This window comes from Hyla sarda, unplaced genomic scaffold (genome assembly GCF_029499605.1).
Source record: "Hyla sarda isolate aHylSar1 unplaced genomic scaffold, aHylSar1.hap1 scaffold_271, whole genome shotgun sequence".
NCBI lineage: Eukaryota > Metazoa > Chordata > Amphibia > Anura > Hylidae > Hyla > Hyla sarda.
The window spans coordinates 100,700-120,622 of NW_026609407.1; the positions used below are offsets into that span (position 1 = coordinate 100,700).

General features: G+C 46.0%; 8 non-coding genes across 8 annotated transcripts; all 8 read left to right on the forward strand.

Annotated features, from left to right (window-relative positions):
• Window positions 1-1,929: 1,929 nt before the first annotated feature.
• On the forward strand, window positions 1,930-2,120 carry LOC130325384 (U2 spliceosomal RNA). Its single transcript, XR_008870216.1, has one exon. It is a non-coding gene; the product is annotated as a U2 spliceosomal RNA (small nuclear RNA).
• Window positions 2,121-4,213: 2,093 nt separating this feature from the next.
• On the forward strand, window positions 4,214-4,405 carry LOC130325216 (U2 spliceosomal RNA). The gene has a single exon (XR_008870070.1). It is a non-coding gene; the product is annotated as a U2 spliceosomal RNA (small nuclear RNA).
• A 2,097-nt stretch (window positions 4,406-6,502) lies between these two features.
• On the forward strand, window positions 6,503-6,693 carry LOC130325385 (U2 spliceosomal RNA). Its single transcript, XR_008870217.1, has one exon. It is a non-coding gene; the product is annotated as a U2 spliceosomal RNA (small nuclear RNA).
• A 2,083-nt stretch (window positions 6,694-8,776) lies between these two features.
• On the forward strand, window positions 8,777-8,967 carry LOC130325388 (U2 spliceosomal RNA). Its single transcript, XR_008870219.1, has one exon. It is a non-coding gene; the product is annotated as a U2 spliceosomal RNA (small nuclear RNA).
• Window positions 8,968-11,054: 2,087 nt separating this feature from the next.
• Window positions 11,055-11,245, forward strand: LOC130325389 (U2 spliceosomal RNA). Its single transcript, XR_008870220.1, has one exon. It is a non-coding gene; the product is annotated as a U2 spliceosomal RNA (small nuclear RNA).
• A 2,090-nt stretch (window positions 11,246-13,335) lies between these two features.
• Window positions 13,336-13,526, forward strand: LOC130325390 (U2 spliceosomal RNA). Its single transcript, XR_008870221.1, has one exon. It is a non-coding gene; the product is annotated as a U2 spliceosomal RNA (small nuclear RNA).
• A 2,098-nt stretch (window positions 13,527-15,624) lies between these two features.
• On the forward strand, window positions 15,625-15,815 carry LOC130325391 (U2 spliceosomal RNA). Its single transcript, XR_008870222.1, has one exon. It is a non-coding gene; the product is annotated as a U2 spliceosomal RNA (small nuclear RNA).
• Window positions 15,816-17,904: 2,089 nt separating this feature from the next.
• On the forward strand, window positions 17,905-18,095 carry LOC130325392 (U2 spliceosomal RNA). Its single transcript, XR_008870223.1, has one exon. It is a non-coding gene; the product is annotated as a U2 spliceosomal RNA (small nuclear RNA).
• Window positions 18,096-19,923: the final 1,828 nt, after the last annotated feature.

Here is a 19,923-nt window from a genome sequence, read left to right on the forward strand (position 1 = left end):
GGAGCGTCCAGGCACAGGACTTCTGCTGCTGCTGACTAAATGGCCTCCTTAATTGGATCATTTGAGTAGCCAGCACACCTGTGCAGGTAGGGCATGACATGATAGGCAGCTGCCTTGATAGCGGGTGGGTGCTGAATGTTCCTAATTGACAAAATAAGATTAATGCTTATGAAGAAATATAAAATCTCATCCCTTCCCCAATATCGCGCCACACCCCTACCCCTTAATTCCCTGGTTGAACGTGATGGACATATGTCTTTTTTCGACCGTACTAACTATGTAACTATGTAACATAACATGGGGGGGGGGGGGGGGTCTCCTGGCTGTTCACACAGGTGTGTCATTGCTGTACATTGACCATGCATTGCTTCTGTGGTATTGCAAAGGCAAAGACAAATGCTTCCAGCCATCCATTGCACTAATGGATTGGTCATCAGCTGGCTGTCTATGTCCCGCATCAATATAGACCAAAGTACAGAGGGTTAGGCTATGCTATTGTGCACCTACCTGATGCATCAGAAGGTGCGAGGCCCTTGCTAAATTCTGTGCACAGACTTTGAGATCTATGCTTTAGACTGTATCTAAACCTGCTCCAACATGGACTGACATTCTGGCCTACTTTCAGCCGATGCGACTTGTCTGTCGCTGAACAGTCGCTTTTTATGTATTCAGCACCTATGTATAATGTTGTAAAAATGCTCTAGAAGCTAAAGTCGCAGAAATGTCACACATATTTGGCCTGCAACTTTCTGTGCGACAAATTCAGACAGGAAAAATCAGTATAAATCCTTAGAAAATTATCCCCCAGTGTCTCCATCTGCTGGCGGTATTGAATAAGCATTGCTGCACTGATGGGGTATGCATTAGACGAAAAAAAAGAAGAAAAAGAAGAATAATACGCCCAGAAAAGAGGCGAAAAGGAGAAAAACGTAAAAAAACGTGAAAAAAAAGTAAGAGGAAGAGAAGGGAAAAAAAGGTGGAAATGGGTTTAAAAGTGATTTCGGCGGAGAAATATATATATATATATATATATATATATATATATATATATATATATGCGCACACACACACATAGATATAAACGTATTCTCCGTTGAGATATTGCAGCCGCTGCTGTGTCCAGGCCCAGGAGCCTTAGCACTGTGCTGTGATGTCACTCAATACCACTGACATCACTAGGTGTAAACAACATCTCTCCTTTGCTGTGTATGTGACTATGGAGCTGTTTGGTGATGTCGTCTATTACGGCCTTCATAGAAGCAACAGGAGATTGTTGCATCCATCTTGAACCCTCAGAACTACAGTGCTATGATGTCACTCACTTCCACAGGCCTTGCAGAGTGTAAACAACAACAACCCAGCTTTGTTGTGTATGTAACCAAAGGGATTTGTGATGTCACCTAGAACCTTCACAGCAGCGACAGCTTTATGAGGAGCATCAGCACTGCTCTGCCTGAGCAGAACCATCACCGCCATAGGTTGTCAAATAACCCGGATTTAACCCACACAGGTAAGTCCAATGGGGTGCAGGCATGTCCTCTATGCTTACAGCTTCCCGTGGGTGTTGGTTTGATACCGTTTGGGGACAGCCAAGGAGGCATCTGCAGGCAACAAAGGTAGGTGTGTGCTTGTGTGTGTGTTTCCTATGCAGATCCTAAGCCCAGTGTCACATGCAAGTAGGAGGAGTAAGAAGGGTTCCTGGCAAATCCGGGTTATGGATTGCATTTAAAAAGGCCCCGTGGGAGTGCAATGGGCCCCTGTCTTGCTGCTTAGCAATAATGGTATGGGTTTAGGTTCTGCTGTGTGTACTGGTGGTTGACTGCCCCCCAGCCCAGAGTGTGCATGGAAAATTGTCTGGCAGCCTCCCTGACAGCAAGCAGTGATAGTGCCCATGAAGGGGACCTTGTTGGGCCCGCCCCTTTCACGGTTATCGCTTCTCGGCCTTTTGGCTAAGATCAAGTGTAGTATCTGTTCTTATCAGTTTAATATCTGATACGTCCCCTATCTGGGGACCATATATTAAATGGATTTTTGAGAACGGGGGCCGATTTCGAAGCTTGCTTCCGTCGCCCTATGCATTGACCCGATATGGCAGTATCTTCGGGTACAGTGCACCACCCCCTTACAGGGTTAAAAAGAAAGATTCCTACTTTCATTGCTACCTGCTTGCTGGCTAGCCAGCTAGCCAGCCCTGTGGGCCTTGCTGCTGCTGCAGCCAATAAACAAAAGGTGGTGCTGCTGCTGCTTCTGCTGCTTCTGCTTCTGCTTGTGTCTGGCCCCTGTTGGAGCGTCCAGGCACAGGACTTCTGCTGCTGCTGACTAAATGGCCTCCTTAATTGGATCATTTGAGTAGCCAGCACACCTGTGCAGGTAGGGCATGACATGATAGGCAGCTGCCTTGATAGCGGGTGGGTGCTGAATGTTCCTAATTGACAAAATAAGATTAATGCTTATGAAGAAATATAAAATCTCATCCCTTCCCCAATATCGCGCCACACCCCTACCCCTTAATTCCCTGGTTGAACGTGATGGACATATGTCTTTTTTCGACCGTACTAACTATGTAACTATGTAACATAACATGGGGGGGGGGGGGTCTCCTGGCTGTTCACACAGGTGTGTCATTGCTGTACATTGACCATGCATTGCTTCTGTGGTATTGCAAAGGCAAAGACAAATGCTTCCAGCCATCCATTGCACTAATGGATTGGTCATCAGCTGGCTGTCTATGTCCCGCATCAATATAGACCAAAGTACAGAGGGTTAGGCTATGCTATTGTGCACCTACCTGATGCATCAGAAGGTGCGAGGCCCTTGCTAAATTCTGTGCACAGACTTTGAGATCTATGCTTTAGACTGTATCTAAACCTGCTCCAACATGGACTGACATTCTGGCCTACTTTCAGCCGATGCGACTTGTCTGTCGCTGAACAGTCGCTTTTTATGTATTCAGCACCTATGTATAATGTTGTAAAAATGCTCTAGAAGCTAAAGTCGCAGAAATGTCACACATATTTGGCCTGCAACTTTCTGTGCGACAAATTCAGACAGGAAAAATCAGTATAAATCCTTAGAAAATTATCCCCCAGTGTCTCCATCTGCTGGCGGTATTGAATAAGCATTGCTGCACTGATGGGGTATGCATTAGACGAAAAAAAAGAAGAAAAAGAAGAATAATACGCCCAGAAAAGAGGCGAAAAGGAGAAAAACGTAAAAAAACGTGAAAAAAAAGTAAGAGGAAGAGAAGGGAAAAAAAGGTGGAAATGGGTTTAAAAGTGATTTCGGCGGAGAATATATATATATATATATATATATATATATATATATATATATATATATATGCGCACACACACACATAGATATAAACGTATTCTCCGTTGAGATATTGCAGCCGCTGCTGTGTCCAGGCCCAGGAGCCTTAGCACTGTGCTGTGATGTCACTCAATACCACTGACATCACTAGGTGTAAACAACATCTCTCCTTTGCTGTGTATGTGACTATGGAGCTGTTTGGTGATGTCGTCTATTACGGCCTTCATAGAAGCAACAGGAGATTGTTGCATCCATCTTGAACCCTCAGAACTACAGTGCTATGATGTCACTCACTTCCACAGGCCTTGCAGAGTGTAAACAACAACAACCCAGCTTTGTTGTGTATGTAACCAAAGGGATTTGTGATGTCACCTAGAACCTTCACAGCAGCGACAGCTTTATGAGGAGCATCAGCACTGCTCTGCCTGAGCAGAACCATCACCGCCATAGGTTGTCAAATAACCCGGATTTAACCCACACAGGTAAGTCCAATGGGGTGCAGGCATGTCCTCTATGCTTACAGCTTCCCGTGGGTGTTGGTTTGATACCGTTTGGGGACAGCCAAGGAGGCATCTGCAGGCAACAAAGGTAGGTGTGTGCTTGTGTGTGTGTTTCCTATGCAGATCCTAAGCCCAGTGTCACATGCAAGTAGGAGGAGTAAGAAGGGTTCCTGGCAAATCCGGGTTATGGATTGCATTTAAAAAGGCCCCGTGGGAGTGCAATGGGCCCCTGTCTTGCTGCTTAGCAATAATGGTATGGGTTTAGGTTCTGCTGTGTGTACTGGTGGTTGACTGCCCCCCAGCCCAGAGTGTGCATGGAAAATTGTCTGGCAGCCTCCCTGACAGCAAGCAGTGATAGTGCCCATGAAGGGGACCTTGTTGGGCCCGCCCCTTTCACGGTTATCGCTTCTCGGCCTTTTGGCTAAGATCAAGTGTAGTATCTGTTCTTATCAGTTTAATATCTGATACGTCCCCTATCTGGGGACCATATATTAAATGGATTTTTGAGAACGGGGGCCGATTTCGAAGCTTGCTTCCGTCGCCCCTATGCATTGACCCGATATGGCAGTATCTTCGGGTACAGTGCACCACCCCCTTACAGGGTTAAAAAGAAAGATTCCTACTTTCATTGCTACCTGCTTGCTGGCTAGCCAGCTAGCCAGCCCTGTGGGCCTTGCTGCTGCTGCAGCCAATAAACAAAAGGTGGTGCTGCTGCTGCTTCTGCTGCTTCTGCTTCTGCTTGTGTCTGGCCCCTGTTGGAGCGTCCAGGCACAGGACTTCTGCTGCTGCTGACTAAATGGCCTCCTTAATTGGATCATTTGAGTAGCCAGCACACCTGTGCAGGTAGGGCATGACATGATAGGCAGCTGCCTTGATAGCGGGTGGGTGCTGAATGTTCCTAATTGACAAAATAAGATTAATGCTTATGAAGAAATATAAAATCTCATCCCTTCCCCAATATCGCGCCACACCCCTACCCCTTAATTCCCTGGTTGAACGTGATGGACATATGTCTTTTTTCGACCGTACTAACTATGTAACTATGTAACATAACATGGGGGGGGGGGGGGTCTCCTGGCTGTTCACACAGGTGTGTCATTGCTGTACATTGACCATGCATTGCTTCTGTGGTATTGCAAAGGCAAAGACAAATGCTTCCAGCCATCCATTGCACTAATGGATTGGTCATCAGCTGGCTGTCTATGTCCCGCATCAATATAGACCAAAGTACAGAGGGTTAGGCTATGCTATTGTGCACCTACCTGATGCATCAGAAGGTGCGAGGCCCTTGCTAAATTCTGTGCACAGACTTTGAGATCTATGCTTTAGACTGTATCTAAACCTGCTCCAACATGGACTGACATTCTGGCCTACTTTCAGCCGATGCGACTTGTCTGTCGCTGAACAGTCGCTTTTTATGTATTCAGCACCTATGTATAATGTTGTAAAAATGCTCTAGAAGCTAAAGTCGCAGAAATGTCACACATATTTGGCCTGCAACTTTCTGTGCGACAAATTCAGACAGGAAAAATCAGTATAAATCCTTAGAAAATTATCCCCCAGTGTCTCCATCTGCTGGCGGTATTGAATAAGCATTGCTGCACTGATGGGGTATGCATTAGACGAAAAAAAAGAAGAAAAAGAAGAATAATACGCCCAGAAAAGAGGCGAAAAGGAGAAAAACGTAAAAAAACGTGAAAAAAAAGTAAGAGGAAGAGAAGGGAAAAAAAGGTGGAAATGGGTTTAAAAGTGATTTCGGCGGAGAAATATATATATATATATATATATATATATATATATATATATATATATATATATGCGCACACACACACATAGATATAAACGTATTCTCCGTTGAGATATTGCAGCCGCTGATGTGTCCAGGCCCAGGAGCCTTAGCACTGTGCTGTGATGTCACTCAATACCACTGACATCACTAGGTGTAAACAACATCTCTCCTTTGCTGTGTATGTGACTATGGAGCTGTTTGGTGATGTCGTCTATTACGGCCTTCATAGAAGCAACAGGAGATTGTTGCATCCATCTTGAACCCTCAGAACTACAGTGCTATGATGTCACTCACTTCCACAGGCCTTGCAGAGTGTAAACAACAACAACCCAGCTTTGTTGTGTATGTAACCAAAGGGATTTGTGATGTCACCTAGAACCTTCACAGCAGCGACAGCTTTATGAGGAGCATCAGCACTGCTCTGCCTGAGCAGAACCATCACCGCCATAGGTTGTCAAATAACCCGGATTTAACCCACACAGGTAAGTCCAATGGGGTGCAGGCATGTCCTCTATGCTTACAGCTTCCCGTGGGTGTTGGTTTGATACCGTTTGGGGACAGCCAAGGAGGCATCTGCAGGCAACAAAGGTAGGTGTGTGCTTGTGTGTGTGTTTCCTATGCAGATCCTAAGCCCAGTGTCACATGCAAGTAGGAGGAGTAAGAAGGGTTCCTGGCAAATCCGGGTTATGGATTGCATTTAAAAAGGCCCCGTGGGAGTGCAATGGGCCCCTGTCTTGCTGCTTAGCAATAATGGTATGGGTTTAGGTTCTGCTGTGTGTACTGGTGGTTGACTGCCCCCCAGCCCAGAGTGTGCATGGAAAATTGTCTGGCAGCCTCCCTGACAGCAAGCAGTGATAGTGCCCATGAAGGGGACCTTGTTGGGCCCGCCCCTTTCACGGTTATCGCTTCTCGGCCTTTTGGCTAAGATCAAGTGTAGTATCTGTTCTTATCAGTTTAATATCTGATACGTCCCCTATCTGGGGACCATATATTAAATGGATTTTTGAGAACGGGGGCCGATTTCGAAGCTTGCTTCCGTCGCCCTATGCATTGACCCGATATGGCAGTATCTTCGGGTACAGTGCACCACCCCCTTACAGGGTTAAAAAGAAAGATTCCTACTTTCATTGCTACCTGCTTGCTGGCTAGCCAGCTAGCCAGCCCTGTGGGCCTTGCTGCTGCTGCAGCCAATAAACAAAAGGTGGTGCTGCTGCTGCTTCTGCTGCTTCTGCTTCTGCTTGTGTCTGGCCCCTGTTGGAGCGTCCAGGCACAGGACTTCTGCTGCTGCTGACTAAATGGCCTCCTTAATTGGATCATTTGAGTAGCCAGCACACCTGTGCAGGTAGGGCATGACATGATAGGCAGCTGCCTTGATAGCGGGTGGGTGCTGAATGTTCCTAATTGACAAAATAAGATTAATGCTTATGAAGAAATATAAAATCTCATCCCTTCCCCAATATCGCGCCACACCCCTACCCCTTAATTCCCTGGTTGAACGTGATGGACATATGTCTTTTTTCGACCGTACTAACTATGTAACTATGTAACATAACATGGGGGGGGGGGGGTCTCCTGGCTGTTCACACAGGTGTGTCATTGCTGTACATTGACCATGCATTGCTTCTGTGGTATTGCAAAGGCAAAGACAAATGCTTCCAGCCATCCATTGCACTAATGGATTGGTCATCAGCTGGCTGTCTATGTCCCGCATCAATATAGACCAAAGTACAGAGGGTTAGGCTATGCTATTGTGCACCTACCTGATGCATCAGAAGGTGCGAGGCCCTTGCTAAATTCTGTGCACAGACTTTGAGATCTATGCTTTAGACTGTATCTAAACCTGCTCCAACATGGACTGACATTCTGGCCTACTTTCAGCCGATGCGACTTGTCTGTCGCTGAACAGTCGCTTTTTATGTATTCAGCACCTATGTATAATGTTGTAAAAATGCTCTAGAAGCTAAAGTCGCAGAAATGTCACACATATTTGGCCTGCAACTTTCTGTGCGACAAATTCAGACAGGAAAAATCAGTATAAATCCTTAGAAAATTATCCCCCAGTGTCTCCATCTGCTGGCGGTATTGAATAAGCATTGCTGCACTGATGGGGTATGCATTAGACGAAAAAAAAGAAGAAAAAGAAGAATAATACGCCCAGAAAAGAGGCGAAAAGGAGAAAAACGTAAAAAAACGTGAAAAAAAAGTAAGAGGAAGAGAAGGGAAAAAAAGGTGGAAATGGGTTTAAAAGTGATTTCGGCGGAGAATATATATATATATATATATATATATATATATATATATATGCGCACACACACACATAGATATAAACGTATTCTCCGTTGAGATATTGCAGCCGCTGCTGTGTCCAGGCCCAGGAGCCTTAGCACTGTGCTGTGATGTCACTCAATACCACTGACATCACTAGGTGTAAACAACATCTCTCCTTTGCTGTGTATGTGACTATGGAGCTGTTTGGTGATGTCGTCTATTACGGCCTTCATAGAAGCAACAGGAGATTGTTGCATCCATCTTGAACCCTCAGAACTACAGTGCTATGATGTCACTCACTTCCACAGGCCTTGCAGAGTGTAAACAACAACAACCCAGCTTTGTTGTGTATGTAACCAAAGGGATTTGTGATGTCACCTAGAACCTTCACAGCAGCGACAGCTTTATGAGGAGCATCAGCACTGCTCTGCCTGAGCAGAACCATCACCGCCATAGGTTGTCAAATAACCCGGATTTAACCCACACAGGTAAGTCCAATGGGGTGCAGGCATGTCCTCTATGCTTACAGCTTCCCGTGGGTGTTGGTTTGATACCGTTTGGGGACAGCCAAGGAGGCATCTGCAGGCAACAAAGGTAGGTGTGTGCTTGTGTGTGTGTTTCCTATGCAGATCCTAAGCCCAGTGTCACATGCAAGTAGGAGGAGTAAGAAGGGTTCCTGGCAAATCCGGGTTATGGATTGCATTTAAAAAGGCCCCGTGGGAGTGCAATGGGCCCCTGTCTTGCTGCTTAGCAATAATGGTATGGGTTTAGGTTCTGCTGTGTGTACTGGTGGTTGACTGCCCCCCAGCCCAGAGTGTGCATGGAAAATTGTCTGGCAGCCTCCCTGACAGCAAGCAGTGATAGTGCCCATGAAGGGGACCTTGTTGGGCCCGCCCCTTTCACGGTTATCGCTTCTCGGCCTTTTGGCTAAGATCAAGTGTAGTATCTGTTCTTATCAGTTTAATATCTGATACGTCCCCTATCTGGGGACCATATATTAAATGGATTTTTGAGAACGGGGGCCGATTTCGAAGCTTGCTTCCGTCGCCCTATGCATTGACCCGATATGGCAGTATCTTCGGGTACAGTGCACCACCCCCTTACAGGGTTAAAAAGAAAGATTCCTACTTTCATTGCTACCTGCTTGCTGGCTAGCCAGCTAGCCAGCCCTGTGGGCCTTGCTGCTGCTGCAGCCAATAAACAAAAGGTGGTGCTGCTGCTGCTTCTGCTGCTTCTGCTTCTGCTTGTGTCTGGCCCCTGTTGGAGCGTCCAGGCACAGGACTTCTGCTGCTGCTGACTAAATGGCCTCCTTAATTGGATCATTTGAGTAGCCAGCACACCTGTGCAGGTAGGGCATGACATGATAGGCAGCTGCCTTGATAGCGGGTGGGTGCTGAATGTTCCTAATTGACAAAATAAGATTAATGCTTATGAAGAAATATAAAATCTCATCCCTTCCCCAATATCGCGCCACACCCCTACCCCTTAATTCCCTGGTTGAACGTGATGGACATATGTCTTTTTTCGACCGTACTAACTATGTAACTATGTAACATAACATGGGGGGGGGGGGGGGGTCTCCTGGCTGTTCACACAGGTGTGTCATTGCTGTACATTGACCATGCATTGCTTCTGTGGTATTGCAAAGGCAAAGACAAATGCTTCCAGCCATCCATTGCACTAATGGATTGGTCATCAGCTGGCTGTCTATGTCCCGCATCAATATAGACCAAAGTACAGAGGGTTAGGCTATGCTATTGTGCACCTACCTGATGCATCAGAAGGTGCGAGGCCCTTGCTAAATTCTGTGCACAGACTTTGAGATCTATGCTTTAGACTGTATCTAAACCTGCTCCAACATGGACTGACATTCTGGCCTACTTTCAGCCGATGCGACTTGTCTGTCGCTGAACAGTCGCTTTTTATGTATTCAGCACCTATGTATAATGTTGTAAAAATGCTCTAGAAGCTAAAGTCGCAGAAATGTCACACATATTTGGCCTGCAACTTTCTGTGCGACAAATTCAGACAGGAAAAATCAGTATAAATCCTTAGAAAATTATCCCCAGTGTCTCCATCTGCTGGCGGTATTGAATAAGCATTGCTGCACTGATGGGGTATGCATTAGACGAAAAAAAAGAAGAAAAAGAAGAATAATACGCCCAGAAAAGAGGCGAAAAGGAGAAAAACGTAAAAAAACGTGAAAAAAAAGTAAGAGGAAGAGAAGGGAAAAAAAGGTGGAAATGGGTTTAAAAGTGATTTCGGCGGAGAAATATATATATATATATATATATATATATATATATATGCGCACACACACACATAGATATAAACGTATTCTCCGTTGAGATATTGCAGCCGCTGCTGTGTCCAGGCCCAGGAGCCTTAGCACTGTGCTGTGATGTCACTCAATACCACTGACATCACTAGGTGTAAACAACATCTCTCCTTTGCTGTGTATGTGACTATGGAGCTGTTTGGTGATGTCGTCTATTACGGCCTTCATAGAAGCAACAGGAGATTGTTGCATCCATCTTGAACCCTCAGAACTACAGTGCTATGATGTCACTCACTTCCACAGGCCTTGCAGAGTGTAAACAACAACAACCCAGCTTTGTTGTGTATGTAACCAAAGGGATTTGTGATGTCACCTAGAACCTTCACAGCAGCGACAGCTTTATGAGGAGCATCAGCACTGCTCTGCCTGAGCAGAACCATCACCGCCATAGGTTGTCAAATAACCCGGATTGGATTTAACCCACACAGGTAAGTCCAATGGGGTGCAGGCATGTCCTCTATGCTTACAGCTTCCCGTGGGTGTTGGTTTGATACCGTTTGGGGACAGCCAAGGAGGCATCTGCAGGCAACAAAGGTAGGTGTGTGCTTGTGTGTGTGTTTCCTATGCAGATCCTAAGCCCAGTGTCACATGCAAGTAGGAGGAGTAAGAAGGGTTCCTGGCAAATCCGGGTTATGGATTGCATTTAAAAAGGCCCCGTGGGAGTGCAATGGGCCCCTGTCTTGCTGCTTAGCAATAATGGTATGGGTTTAGGTTCTGCTGTGTGTACTGGTGGTTGACTGCCCCCCAGCCCAGAGTGTGCATGGAAAATTGTCTGGCAGCCTCCCTGACAGCAAGCAGTGATAGTGCCCATGAAGGGGACCTTGTTGGGCCCGCCCCTTTCACGGTTATCGCTTCTCGGCCTTTTGGCTAAGATCAAGTGTAGTATCTGTTCTTATCAGTTTAATATCTGATACGTCCCCTATCTGGGGACCATATATTAAATGGATTTTTGAGAACGGGGGCCGATTTCGAAGCTTGCTTCCGTCGCCCTATGCATTGACCCGATATGGCAGTATCTTCGGGTACAGTGCACCACCCCCTTACAGGGTTAAAAAGAAAGATTCCTACTTTCATTGCTACCTGCTTGCTGGCTAGCCAGCTAGCCAGCCCTGTGGGCCTTGCTGCTGCTGCAGCCAATAAACAAAAGGTGGTGCTGCTGCTGCTTCTGCTGCTTCTGCTTCTGCTTGTGTCTGGCCCCTGTTGGAGCGTCCAGGCACAGGACTTCTGCTGCTGCTGACTAAATGGCCTCCTTAATTGGATCATTTGAGTAGCCAGCACACCTGTGCAGGTAGGGCATGACATGATAGGCAGCTGCCTTGATAGCGGGTGGGTGCTGAATGTTCCTAATTGACAAAATAAGATTAATGCTTATGAAGAAATATAAAATCTCATCCCTTCCCCAATATCGCGCCACACCCCTACCCCTTAATTCCCTGGTTGAACGTGATGGACATATGTCTTTTTTCGACCGTACTAACTATGTAACTATGTAACATAACATGGGGGGGGGGGGGTCTCCTGGCTGTTCACACAGGTGTGTCATTGCTGTACATTGACCATGCATTGCTTCTGTGGTATTGCAAAGGCAAAGACAAATGCTTCCAGCCATCCATTGCACTAATGGATTGGTCATCAGCTGGCTGTCTATGTCCCGCATCAATATAGACCAAAGTACAGAGGGTTAGGCTATGCTATTGTGCACCTACCTGATGCATCAGAAGGTGCGAGGCCCTTGCTAAATTCTGTGCACAGACTTTGAGATCTATGCTTTAGACTGTATCTAAACCTGCTCCAACATGGACTGACATTCTGGCCTACTTTCAGCCGATGCGACTTGTCTGTCGCTGAACAGTCGCTTTTTATGTATTCAGCACCTATGTATAATGTTGTAAAAATGCTCTAGAAGCTAAAGTCGCAGAAATGTCACACATATTTGGCCTGCAACTTTCTGTGCGACAAATTCAGACAGGAAAAATCAGTATAAATCCTTAGAAAATTATCCCCCAGTGTCTCCATCTGCTGGCGGTATTGAATAAGCATTGCTGCACTGATGGGGTATGCATTAGACGAAAAAAAAGAAGAAAAAGAAGAATAATACGCCCAGAAAAGAGGCGAAAAGGAGAAAAACGTAAAAAAACGTGAAAAAAAAGTAAGAGGAAGAGAAGGGAAAAAAAGGTGGAAATGGGTTTAAAAGTGATTTCGGCGGAGAAATATATATATATATATATATATATATATATATATATATATATATATGCGCACACACACACATAGATATAAACGTATTCTCCGTTGAGATATTGCAGCCGCTGCTGTGTCCAGGCCCAGGAGCCTTAGCACTGTGCTGTGATGTCACTCAATACCACTGACATCACTAGGTGTAAACAACATCTCTCCTTTGCTGTGTATGTGACTATGGAGCTGTTTGGTGATGTCGTCTATTACGGCCTTCATAGAAGCAACAGGAGATTGTTGCATCCATCTTGAACCCTCAGAACTACAGTGCTATGATGTCACTCACTTCCACAGGCCTTGCAGAGTGTAAACAACAACAACCCAGCTTTGTTGTGTATGTAACCAAAGGGATTTGTGATGTCACCTAGAACCTTCACAGCAGCGACAGCTTTATGAGGAGCATCAGCACTGCTCTGCCTGAGCAGAACCATCACCGCCATAGGTTGTCAAATAACCCGGATTTAACCCACACAGGTAAGTCCAATGGGGTGCAGGCATGTCCTCTATGCTTACAGCTTCCCGTGGGTGTTGGTTTGATACCGTTTGGGGACAGCCAAGGAGGCATCTGCAGGCAACAAAGGTAGGTGTGTGCTTGTGTGTGTGTTTCCTATGCAGAACCTAAGCCCAGTGTCACATGCAAGTAGGAGGAGTAAGAAGGGTTCCTGGCAAATCCGGGTTATGGATTGCATTTAAAAAGGCCCCGTGGGAGTGCAATGGGCCCCTGTCTTGCTGCTTAGCAATAATGGTATGGGTTTAGGTTCTGCTGTGTGTACTGGTGGTTGACTGCCCCCCAGCCCAGAGTGTGCATGGAAAATTGTCTGGCAGCCTCCCTGACAGCAAGCAGTGATAGTGCCCATGAAGGGGACCTTGTTGGGCCCGCCCCTTTCACGGTTATCGCTTCTCGGCCTTTTGGCTAAGATCAAGTGTAGTATCTGTTCTTATCAGTTTAATATCTGATACGTCCCCTATCTGGGGACCATATATTAAATGGATTTTTGAGAACGGGGGCCGATTTCGAAGCTTGCTTCCGTCGCCCTATGCATTGACCCGATATGGCAGTATCTTCGGGTACAGTGCACCACCCCCTTACAGGGTTAAAAAGAAAGATTCCTACTTTCATTGCTACCTGCTTGCTGGCTAGCCAGCTAGCCAGCCCTGTGGGCCTTGCTGCTGCTGCAGCCAATAAACAAAAGGTGGTGCTGCTGCTGCTTCTGCTGCTTCTGCTTCTGCTTGTGTCTGGCCCCTGTTGGAGCGTCCAGGCACAGGACTTCTGCTGCTGCTGACTAAATGGCCTCCTTAATTGGATCATTTGAGTAGCCAGCACACCTGTGCAGGTAGGGCATGACATGATAGGCAGCTGCCTTGATAGCGGGTGGGTGCTGAATGTTCCTAATTGACAAAATAAGATTAATGCTTATGAAGAAATATAAAATCTCATCCCTTCCCCAATATCGCGCCACACCCCTACCCCTTAATTCCCTGGTTGAACGTGATGGACATATGTCTTTTTTCGACCGTACTAACTATGTAACTATGTAACATAACATGGGGGGGGGGGGGGGTCTCCTGGCTGTTCACACAGGTGTGTCATTGCTGTACATTGACCATGCATTGCTTCTGTGGTATTGCAAAGGCAAAGACAAATGCTTCCAGCCATCCATTGCACTAATGGATTGGTCATCAGCTGGCTGTCTATGTCCCGCATCAATATAGACCAAAGTACAGAGGGTTAGGCTATGCTATTGTGCACCTACCTGATGCATCAGAAGGTGCGAGGCCCTTGCTAAATTCTGTGCACAGACTTTGAGATCTATGCTTTAGACTGTATCTAAACCTGCTCCAACATGGACTGACATTCTGGCCTACTTTCAGCCGATGCGACTTGTCTGTCGCTGAACAGTCGCTTTTTATGTATTCAGCACCTATGTATAATGTTGTAAAAATGCTCTAGAAGCTAAAGTCGCAGAAATGTCACACATATTTGGCCTGCAACTTTCTGTGCGACAAATTCAGACAGGAAAAATCAGTATAAATCCTTAGAAAATTATCCCCCAGTGTCTCCATCTGCTGGCGGTATTGAATAAGCATTGCTGCACTGATGGGGTATGCATTAGACGAAAAAAAAGAAGAAAAAGAAGAATAATACGCCCAGAAAAGAGGCGAAAAGGAGAAAAACGTAAAAAAACGTGAAAAAAAAGTAAGAGGAAGAGAAGGGAAAAAAAGGTGGAAATGGGTTTAAAAGTGATTTCGGCGGAGAATATATATATATATATATATATATATATATATATATATATATATATATATGCGCACACACACACATAGATATAAACGTATTCTCCGTTGAGATATTGCAGCCGCTGCTGTGTCCAGGCCCAGGAGCCTTAGCACTGTGCTGTGATGTCACTCAATACCACTGACATCACTAGGTGTAAACAACATCTCTCCTTTGCTGTGTATGTGACTATGGAGCTGTTTGGTGATGTCGTCTATTACGGCCTTCATAGAAGCAACAGGAGATTATTGTTGCATCCATCTTGAACCCTCAGAACTACAGTGCTATGATGTCACTCACTTCCACAGGCCTTGCAGAGTGTAAACAACAACAACCCAGCTTTGTTGTGTATGTAACCAAAGGGATTTGTGATGTCACCTAGAACCTTCACAGCAGCGACAGCTTTATGAGGAGCATCAGCACTGCTCTGCCTGAGCAGAACCATCACCGCCATAGGTTGTCAAATAACCCGGATTTAACCCACACAGGTAAGTCCAATGGGGTGCAGGCATGTCCTCTATGCTTACAGCTTCCCGTGGGTGTTGGTTTGATACCGTTTGGGGACAGCCAAGGAGGCATCTGCAGGCAACAAAGGTAGGTGTGTGCTTGTGTGTGTGTTTCCTATGCAGATCCTAAGCCCAGTGTCACATGCAAGTAGGAGGAGTAAGAAGGGTTCCTGGCAAATCCGGGTTATGGATTGCATTTAAAAAGGCCCCGTGGGAGTGCAATGGGCCCCTGTCTTGCTGCTTAGCAATAATGGTATGGGTTTAGGTTCTGCTGTGTGTACTGGTGGTTGACTGCCCCCCAGCCCAGAGTGTGCATGGAAAATTGTCTGGCAGCCTCCCTGACAGCAAGCAGTGATAGTGCCCATGAAGGGGACCTTGTTGGGCCCGCCCCTTTCACGGTTATCGCTTCTCGGCCTTTTGGCTAAGATCAAGTGTAGTATCTGTTCTTATCAGTTTAATATCTGATACGTCCCCTATCTGGGGACCATATATTAAATGGATTTTTGAGAACGGGGGCCGATTTCGAAGCTTGCTTCCGTCGCCCTATGCATTGACCCGATATGGCAGTATCTTCGGGTACAGTGCACCACCCCCTTACAGGGTTAAAAAGAAAGATTCCTACTTTCATTGCTACCTGCTTGCTGGCTAGCCAGCTAGCCAGCCCTGTGGGCCTTGCTGCTGCTGCAGCCAATAAACAAAAGGTGGTGCTGCTGCTGCTTCTGCTGCTTCTGCTTCTGCTTGTGTCTGGCCCCTGTTGGAGCGTCCAGGCACAGGACTTCTGCTGCTGCTGACTAAATGGCCTCCTTAATTGGATCATTTGAGTAGCCAGCACACCTGTGCAGGTAGGGCATGACATGATAGGCAGCTGCCTTGATAGCGGGTGGGTGCTGAATGTTCCTAATTGACAAAATAAGATTAATGCTTATGAAGAAATATAAAATCTCATCCCTTCCCCAATATCGCGCCACACCCCTACCCCTTAATTCCCTGGTTGAACGTGATGGACATATGTCTTTTTTCGACCGTACTAACTATGTAACTATGTAACATAACATGGGGGGGGGGGGGGTCTCCTGGCTGTTCACACAGGTGTGTCATTGCTGTACATTGACCATGCATTGCTTCTGTGGTATTGCAAAGGCAAAGACAAATGCTTCCAGCCATCCATTGCACTAATGGATTGGTCATCAGCTGGCTGTCTATGTCCCGCATCAATATAGACCAAAGTACAGAGGGTTAGGCTATGCTATTGTGCACCTACCTGATGCATCAGAAGGTGCGAGGCCCTTGCTAAATTCTGTGCACAGACTTTGAGATCTATGCTTTAGACTGTATCTAAACCTGCTCCAACATGGACTGACATTCTGGCCTACTTTCAGCCGATGCGACTTGTCTGTCGCTGAACAGTCGCTTTTTATGTATTCAGCACCTATGTATAATGTTGTAAAAATGCTCTAGAAGCTAAAGTCGCAGAAATGTCACACATATTTGGCCTGCAACTTTCTGTGCGACAAATTCAGACAGGAAAAATCAGTATAAATCCTTAGAAAATTATCCCCCAGTGTCTCCATCTGCTGGCGGTATTGAATAAGCATTGCTGCACTGATGGGGTATGCATTAGACGAAAAAAAAGAAGAAAAAGAAGAATAATACGCCCAGAAAAGAGGCGAAAAGGAGAAAAACGTAAAAAAACGTGAAAAAAAAGTAAGAGGAAGAGAAGGGAAAAAAAGGTGGAAATGGGTTTAAAAGTGATTTCGGCGGAGAAATATATATATATATATATATATATATATATATATATATATATATGCGCACACACACACATAGATATAAACGTATTCTCCGTTGAGATATTGCAGCCGCTGCTGTGTCCAGGCCCAGGAGCCTTAGCACTGTGCTGTGATGTCACTCAATACCACTGACATCACTAGGTGTAAACAACATCTCTCCTTTGCTGTGTATGTGACTATGGAGCTGTTTGGTGATGTCGTCTATTACGGCCTTCATAGAAGCAACAGGAGATTGTTGCATCCATCTTGAACCCTCAGAACTACAGTGCTATGATGTCACTCACTTCCACAGGCCTTGCAGAGTGTAAACAACAACAACCCAGCTTTGTTGTGTATGTAACCAAAGGGATTTGTGATGTCACCTAGAACCTTCACAGCAGCGACAGCTTTATGAGGAGCATCAGCACTGCTCTGCCTGAGCAGAACCATCACCGCCATAGGTTGTCAAATAACCCGGATTTAACCCACACAGGTAAGTCCAATGGGGTGCAGGCATGTCCTCTATGCTTACAGCTTCCCGTGGGTGTTGGTTTGATACCGTTTGGGGACAGCCAAGGAGGCATCTGCAGGCAACAAAGGTAGGTGTGTGCTTGTGTGTGTGTTTCCTATGCAGATCCTAAGCCCAGTGTCACATGCAAGTAGGAGGAGTAAGAAGGGTTCCTGGCAAATCCGGGTTATGGATTGCATTTAAAAAGGCCCCGTGGGAGTGCAATGGGCCCCTGTCTTGCTGCTTAGCAATAATGGTATGGGTTTAGGTTCTGCTGTGTGTACTGGTGGTTGACTGCCCCCCAGCCCAGAGTGTGCATGGAAAATTGTCTGGCAGCCTCCCTGACAGCAAGCAGTGATAGTGCCCATGAAGGGGACCTTGTTGGGCCCGCCCCTTTCACGGTTATCGCTTCTCGGCCTTTTGGCTAAGATCAAGTGTAGTATCTGTTCTTATCAGTTTAATATCTGATACGTCCCCTATCTGGGGACCATATATTAAATGGATTTTTGAGAACGGGGGCCGATTTCGAAGCTTGCTTCCGTCGCCCTATGCATTGACCCGATATGGCAGTATCTTCGGGTACAGTGCACCACCCCCTTACAGGGTTAAAAAGAAAGATTCCTACTTTCATTGCTACCTGCTTGCTGGCTAGCCAGCTAGCCAGCCCTGTGGGCCTTGCTGCTGCTGCAGCCAATAAACAAAAGGTGGTGCTGCTGCTGCTTCTGCTGCTTCTGCTTCTGCTTGTGTCTGGCCCCTGTTGGAGCGTCCAGGCACAGGACTTCTGCTGCTGCTGACTAAATGGCCTCCTTAATTGGATCATTTGAGTAGCCAGCACACCTGTGCAGGTAGGGCATGACATGATAGGCAGCTGCCTTGATAGCGGGTGGGTGCTGAATGTTCCTAATTGACAAAATAAGATTAATGCTTATGAAGAAATATAAAATCTCATCCCTTCCCCAATATCGCGCCACACCCCTACCCCTTAATTCCCTGGTTGAACGTGATGGACATATGTCTTTTTTCGACCGTACTAACTATGTAACTATGTAACATAACATGGGGGGGGGGGGGTCTCCTGGCTGTTCACACAGGTGTGTCATTGCTGTACATTGACCATGCATTGCTTCTGTGGTATTGCAAAGGCAAAGACAAATGCTTCCAGCCATCCATTGCACTAATGGATTGGTCATCAGCTGGCTGTCTATGTCCCGCATCAATATAGACCAAAGTACAGAGGGTTAGGCTATGCTATTGTGCACCTACCTGATGCATCAGAAGGTGCGAGGCCCTTGCTAAATTCTGTGCACAGACTTTGAGATCTATGCTTTAGACTGTATCTAAACCTGCTCCAACATGGACTGACATTCTGGCCTACTTTCAGCCGATGCGACTTGTCTGTCGCTGAACAGTCGCTTTTTATGTATTCAGCACCTATGTATAATGTTGTAAAAATGCTCTAGAAGCTAAAGTCGCAGAAATGTCACACATATTTGGCCTGCAACTTTCTGTGCGACAAATTCAGACAGGAAAAATCAGTATAAATCCTTAGAAAATTATCCCCCAGTGTCTCCATCTGCTGGCGGTATTGAATAAGCATTGCTGCACTGATGGGGTATGCATTAGACGAAAAAAAAGAAGAAAAAGAAGAATAATACGCCCAGAAAAGAGGCGAAAAGGAGAAAAACGTAAAAAAACGTGAAAAAAAAGTAAGAGGAAGAGAAGGGAAAAAAAGGTGGAAATGGGTTTAAAAGTGATTTCGGCGGAGAAATATATATATATATATATATATATATATATATATATATATATGCGCACACACACACATAGATATAAACGTATTCTCCGTTGAGATATTGCAGCCGCTGCTGTGTCCAGGCCCAGGAGCCTTAGCACTGTGCTGTGATGTCACTCAATACCACTGACATCACTAGGTGTAAACAACATCTCTCCTTTGCTGTGTATGTGACTATGGAGCTGTTTGGTGATGTCGTCTATTACGGCCTTCATAGAAGCAACAGGAGATTGTTGCATCCATCTTGAACCCTCAGAACTACAGTGCTATGATGTCACTCACTTCCACAGGCCTTGCAGAGTGTAAACAACAACAACCCAGCTTTGTTGTGTATGTAACCAAAGGGATTTGTGATGTCACCTAGAACCTTCACAGCAGCGACAGCTTTATGAGGAGCATCAGCACTGCTCTGCCTGAGCAGAACCATCACCGCCATAGGTTGTCAAATAACCCGGATTTAACCCACACAGGTAAGTCCAATGGGGTGCAGGCATGTCCTCTATGCTTACAGCTTCCCGTGGGTGTTGGTTTGATACCGTTTGGGGACAGCCAAGGAGGCATCTGCAGGCAACAAAGGTAGGTGTGTGCTTGTGTGTGTGTTTCCTATGCAGATCCTAAGCCCAGTGTCACA